General features: G+C 30.8%; 1 long non-coding RNA gene across 1 annotated transcript; it reads left to right on the top strand.

Annotated features, from left to right (window-relative positions):
- The first annotated feature begins 955 nt into the window (after positions 1 to 955).
- On the top strand, positions 956 to 2,308 carry LOC126743563 (uncharacterized). Its single transcript, XR_007662923.1, has 3 exons — positions 956 to 1,073; positions 1,614 to 1,769; positions 2,130 to 2,308. It is a non-coding gene; the product is annotated as an uncharacterized LOC126743563 (long non-coding RNA).
- Positions 2,309 to 6,305: the final 3,997 nt, after the last annotated feature.

The raw sequence follows: 6,305 nt of genomic DNA on the forward strand, positions 1-6,305 counted from the left end.
AGTTATACGCCGCAGAGCCTTAAGGTGTCTCACTTGCCCCATCCTCCCCTAAGATGTCTTCAACCATTTAGTAATTATTCCAAAAAAAATAAAATATTCTTTGATACTTAGTTTTTTTTTTAGGCATAGGCTTACTGTATCGAAGTGAAATAGTTACTCTTGTGACCAATGCTTGCATGCATTGATTAGGGAGTTTTAATTGTAATATACACATGTAAACATTATTGGAAAAAATAAAGATGTTTCCAAAAAAAAAGACCTTTAAGTAAATACTTAAAATATTTTTTTATAAAATATAAATTTCAAAGCAAAAGGTTATTCACTTCAATTTCCCCAAATGCTATAAGCAAAAGCTAAATCTACCTAGTAAAAACTATACTTCAGCTTATACTTCATACTGAAAGCAAAATCTAAGTTTCTATTCACACTGCCCATTATGGGTATGTACCGTTATCAACTGTCAGTACTGAATTTACTGGACGTCGTTCCGATATTTCTTTCAGTTTACTGATTCAGTACTGAATGACGTCATAAATGCGTTAGTGACGTCATTAATCTTTACTGGATTGACTGGGGATAAAGGGTATGTACCGTTATCAACTGTCAGTACTGAATTTACTGGGAGTCGTTCCGATATTTGTTTCAGTTTACTGATTCAGTAATGAATGACGTCATAAATGCGTCAGTGACGTCATTAATCTTTACTGGACTGACTGGGGATAAAAAGCTACTGTAGGTACAGTAAAATAGTGGCGGAATGTCAAAATTGTCAGAAGCGTTGTTGATTTCTTGAATCATCTTGTTTACGTTGTGGGAATTGTTTTCCAAGTTCAAAACATCAATTGTTCAAAATAAAAGCTATGGCTATGAACCCCAATAATGTAGCAGCCATAATAGTGGCAAACACCGTTTCCCTTTTATTATTAACTGATGATGAGGAAGATGAACTGGACCAAGAAGACTTTTTTATTGCCCAAATTACAGGCTAAAGGACAGGCCGGTATTCGCGTTCCAAATTATTTGGAAAACGTGATAAACCTATATTCCGAAGAGGAATTTAGGATGCATTTCAGGTACCTAGGTACAAATTCAAAAGATAATATAGTATGTTACATTACTAGTGAAGAAAGTGATATCTTTCACTCAAGTGGTGATGTTTTTGATATTCACACAAGTGTATGAAATTTACTTTTTTCGTGAGTAATGTAGGTATACACAATTTTTCCTAAGACCACAAATTTGCGCTCTTTAGCCCTTTAAATTTTTTAGAAAACTCGTAATTGTGCACATACTGCACTGCAGAAAGTAAAACACACAAAAGTACATGTGTATTTTACTTTCTCACAGGAAATATGTTTGTTCGAAAGTAAAAAGTACATGTGCGTTTTACTTTCTACAACCGTGCGGTATTTAGAGCTTTCTACAAAACAAAAAAGTGCAAAGTTAAATTAGTCATTTTTGTAGGTGGTCGTAGAAAAAAATTATTTGGCATCTAGGTATTTAGAATAATTTCACATCTAAAAATATAAAAATAGTGTATGTTTAAACAAAAAACTATATTAAAAAACTCAATAATGTTTTTTTTTAATATTAAGTAGCTATTGATTTTTTAGAATGAATCGGGCAACATTTGAATTTATTTTTAATTTAATTGGGCCAACACTTGAAAAAAAGAAAAATAATGACAGGCATCAAGGACGTAACCCCATAGATCCAAAAAAACAGCTTTTAATTCTTGTATGGACACTCGCAACACCAGATTCATACAGGTAATCTAACCTATGAACTAAGGTAAATCTTTTTTTTAGAAGTGGAAGACTCTTTATCCTTAATAAGTCAAGTGCTACTTAATAAGTTGCAAAATAAACTAATTCAGACTTTCTTATTTGGTACGATCTTGCTACTCACTCAAAATCAATGTAATAACCTTTATTATTATAAATTATAATACGTACAAGTTGTTAAATTGATTTGCATGGGGCTGAAGCGATATCACACCGAATAAGTAAGTCTTAGTTTATTTCATCTCATTCTAATCTTAGTTTATTTCACACCTTATTAAGTGGAAGCCGACAAAAAAAATACCAAAAATAATATATATATCTATTAATACATTTTTATTTCTTTAGGTCAGTTTCTGATAGATTTGATGTAGGGAAAGCAACATGCCTCAGAACAGTCAGAAGAGTTATGAAAGCTCTGCTAAATTATAAATCAGATTTTATTAAATGGCCCACCTATGAGGAAGCTAATGAGAGTATTGCTGCATTTCAAAATTCATACGGTTTTCCTGGTGTACTGGGGTGTGTGGACGGAACTCATATCAAAATTGCAGCTCCCAAAGAAAATTCAGAAGACTATATAAACAGAAAGCAGTATCATTCTATTCAATTACAAGTAAGTAAATTTATAAAAGTAATTAATTTTTATTAATAAAATACTTTTAAGCTTACATGTGACCATACTAGAAAAATAATTCATTGTTATGTTGGACATCCTGGATCAACACATGATCAGAGAGTTTTTAGGAATTCAGGATTGGACGAAATTTGTAATAATGATGAATACTTTCCTAATAACAGCCATTTGCTTGGTGATGCAGCATATACGATCCATCCGCATCTCTTAGTACCATACAGGGATAATGGAAGACTGACAAATACACAAAAAAAATTTAACACGCGCCTTTCCTCAGCTCGCATGATAATAGAAAGGACAAATGCGCTTTTAAAAGGAAGATTTCGAATATTTTTAGACCGATTAGATGTTAAAAGAACAGATCTCATACCATATTATGTGATGACAGGTTGCATTTTACACAACATATGTTTGAAATTAAATGATAATTTTCAGGCTCCCATAATTATTGCAAATAATGTACAAGTACCTAATAGAAATAATAATTTTAATAGACAAGGTTTAATAAAATGTGACTATATTGCAAATAATTTACCAATAGATTAAAAATATAGGGACTCCTTTTGTATATTTTGGCTAGGAACAACTAAAATTTAAGTTTTTTTTCTTGATTTAAGTATTTGTGACTAATAATTACAAATAAAAATGTTTTCTTCTTTATTTATATTAATTTTATTTTTAACCTTATGCCTATAGATTCATAAAAAATTATACGGAACTTGAATTAAAAAAAACTTAATGAAAATAATCTTTTATTTCTTTATGTGCTATTTTAATATACATAATAATATATGCTAATAAAAATTAAAAAAAACTCCAAAAAATAAATTAACATTCCTACTTCTAATTAATTAATAACAACCCAGATAATATGCTTCTTGAATAATAGTACTTAAAAACTTAATAAAAATAACCGTTCATTTCTTTAATGTGCTATTTTAATATGTGTATTGTAAAAAAAACTTAACAAAAAAAAACTCCAAAAAATTATTTCCTTCAACATTCCTACTTCTAATTAATTTTAAAATTCAGAGGTTTTTGATATTATTTTTTCCAATAATTCATTCATTCTATCCACTCTTTGCATTTTTTCTTTGTGTTGCTGCCTTCTCTCGTCTTTTTCCTCCCTTTTAAGTTTTATGAGCTCATCTAGGCCTTCTTTTCTTGCTTTTTTCTTGCAAGAGGCTAAATGAAGAGTAAATATAGAATGAATAATTCATATTTACATTACATTTTATGTACCTGTTTCTGTTGCAGTTAATGCCTCGTTTGCCAAATCATCTTCACTTCTTGAAGTGGATGCCATAGTTGAGAGAGGATTGGCCCAAGCCTTTTTTCTAAATATGTCATCCATGTCCTACATTAAGAGTAAATATGTGCTTAGGTACAATTGTGGACTCAAGTCATGTCCCTATGTAAACATCAGAATCTGGAGAATCATCCACTACAGCGGACATATCCATGGTTACAGCCCCTAACAATAACAGGAAATACATGCTGTAGTGGGTGATTTACCAGATTCCGATGTTTATGTAGGGACATGACTTGAGTCCACAATAGTACATAATTTCTTGACTAATAGGCAGTCAAATTAAATTTGTAATATCCTAATAAATATAAAATATATACCTTAAAATAAATCCATGATTTGGGGCTATTACCAGATTTGCTATTATTATCTTTTATGGCTTTATAGGTTCTCTTCAAGGAATCCATTTTTGTACAGCATTGTTTTGGAGAGACCTTGTAACCAGAACTCATCATTACAAGAGCAATTTTTTCCCATAAAGTTTTTTTCATTATGTTAGTGTTACTCAAATACATGTCTCTGTAACTACATAAGAAAAATTTTGTGGATTGCTCCGTCCAAACATGATGGCCTTCTGTTGTATCAGATCCACTATCGCCTGCAGAATTTATTTCCTGGGAGCCTAGAGGAGCTCCTGAATTTATCGAGCTCTCAGCCTCACGGTTTTTTTCAAGCAGTTTGGTTGCAAAGATCATGTCTGAAATAATAATTGTGGTTTTAAAATGTTTAACAATAATAAAATTTACCACTTAAAAAGCTCTCATACAACACTCTAACCTGTTTGGGCTCTCTCGTATTCTTCCGGTGTAACTTCAATGTGGTATTCAAAATTATTTTCTGCGTCTATGATTCTTAGCGTCTTGCTTTTTTCATTCATATTTATTTTATTACCAAATGTCTGGTTTTAATAAAGCAAAACACCGTACCGGAAAACAAAACAGAAACAGGTTATTTGGTTTTATAGGTTATGTTGTGGTTGTGAAAACAGTGCTGAAAACTGTTCCTTTTTTGGAGCAAAACAGCACGCTGTATAAAATCGGAACGACAAATTACAGTAAAATCAGCACAGTACAATCCTGTACTGACAGTTGAAAACGGTACATACCCAAAAGCTACTGTAGGTACAGTAAAATAGTGGGGGAATGTCAAAACCGTCAGAAGTGTTGTTGATGTTGATTTCTTGAATCTTCTTGTTTACGTTGTGGGAATTATTTTCAAGCAGTTTGGTTGTAAAGATCATGTCTGAAATAATAATTGTGGTTTTAAAATGTTTAACAATAATAAAATTTACCACTTTAAAAGCTCTCATACAACGCACTAACCTGTTTGCGCTCTTTCGTATTCTTCCGGTGTAACTTCAATGTGGTATTCAAAAATTATTTTCTGCGTCTATTATTCTTACCATCTTGCTTTTTCAGTCATATTTATTTTATTAACAAATGTGGTCTGGTTTTAATAAAGCAAAATACCGTACCGGAAAACAAAACAGAAACAGGTAATTTGGTTTTATAGGTTATGTTGTGGTTGTGAAAACAGTGCTGAAAACTGTTCCTTTTTTGGAGCAAAACAGCACGCTGTATAAAATCGGAACGATAAATTACAGTAAAATCAGCACAGTACAATCCTGTACTGACAGTTGAAAACGGTACATACCCTATGTCATAGTGCTGATTCAGTAAAAATCCTGATTTCTCCCATTATCGAGTCACACTGGCAGCGTCGCTAGAAATTTCCACGGACGCATGGCATCCGCAAAATAAACATTTCAGTATTTCCAGTACGTCGCGGTGAGCTGTGGAATGACGTAACATCGAGTTGCCGGCGCTTCGAGTTCGATTCCGTTGTCAGGTTTGACCGTATATCGGTAGTGATTTTTTTTGCGTTTTTTCGTGTTTTATTTGACAATTTTTGAATAATTTTTAAGTGAATGTATTGCATGAATACTGCCGGAGTATACGAAAAGGTAAGTTGGACTATTTAAATCGATTATTGTCGTAATGTTGTTGTTTTACAGCCGGGTTTGAGGTTATAAACAATAGTACTGGCGATTTGATAAAGAGGTATTTTTATGTTTATATTTATTTTTTAGTAGGAATTTTTTTATTTTGAATTAATTATTTTAATAAAAATGCACAAAAATGGGCCTGGATATGCCTAGGTTTTTTTTTTAATTTATTATTATTATTAAAAGTTTTATTATACAACTCAAAAAATATATAATTATTTCAAAATTTCATTTTTCAATTAAATATAAATTTTGATGTTTTATAAGAATCATTATTAAAAATATTTAATTAAAAATCATAGAAATTTCAATAATTTCTATTAACTATTAGATTTTTTTGAATTTTAATTTAAATATGTCAAAAATAATTGAGGACCTTGGGGCAAGAAGTGTTTAAGTCAAATTTTTAAAATTTTTCAGAATTTCAACACAGAGCATTTTATTTTTAAGTAAAAATCTGTCATAGACTAATTTTAAACAAAAAATAGTTTTCTAAGTTTTTTTATTAGGTTCAAATATGGCATAAATGGCAAAAAAGATTTACACAATTTTGAAACTAGAATTAACCCTAAA

Source organism: Anthonomus grandis, chromosome 13, assembly GCF_022605725.1.
Source record: "Anthonomus grandis grandis chromosome 13, icAntGran1.3, whole genome shotgun sequence".
In the NCBI taxonomy this organism is placed as follows: Eukaryota; Metazoa; Arthropoda; class Insecta; order Coleoptera; family Curculionidae; genus Anthonomus; species Anthonomus grandis.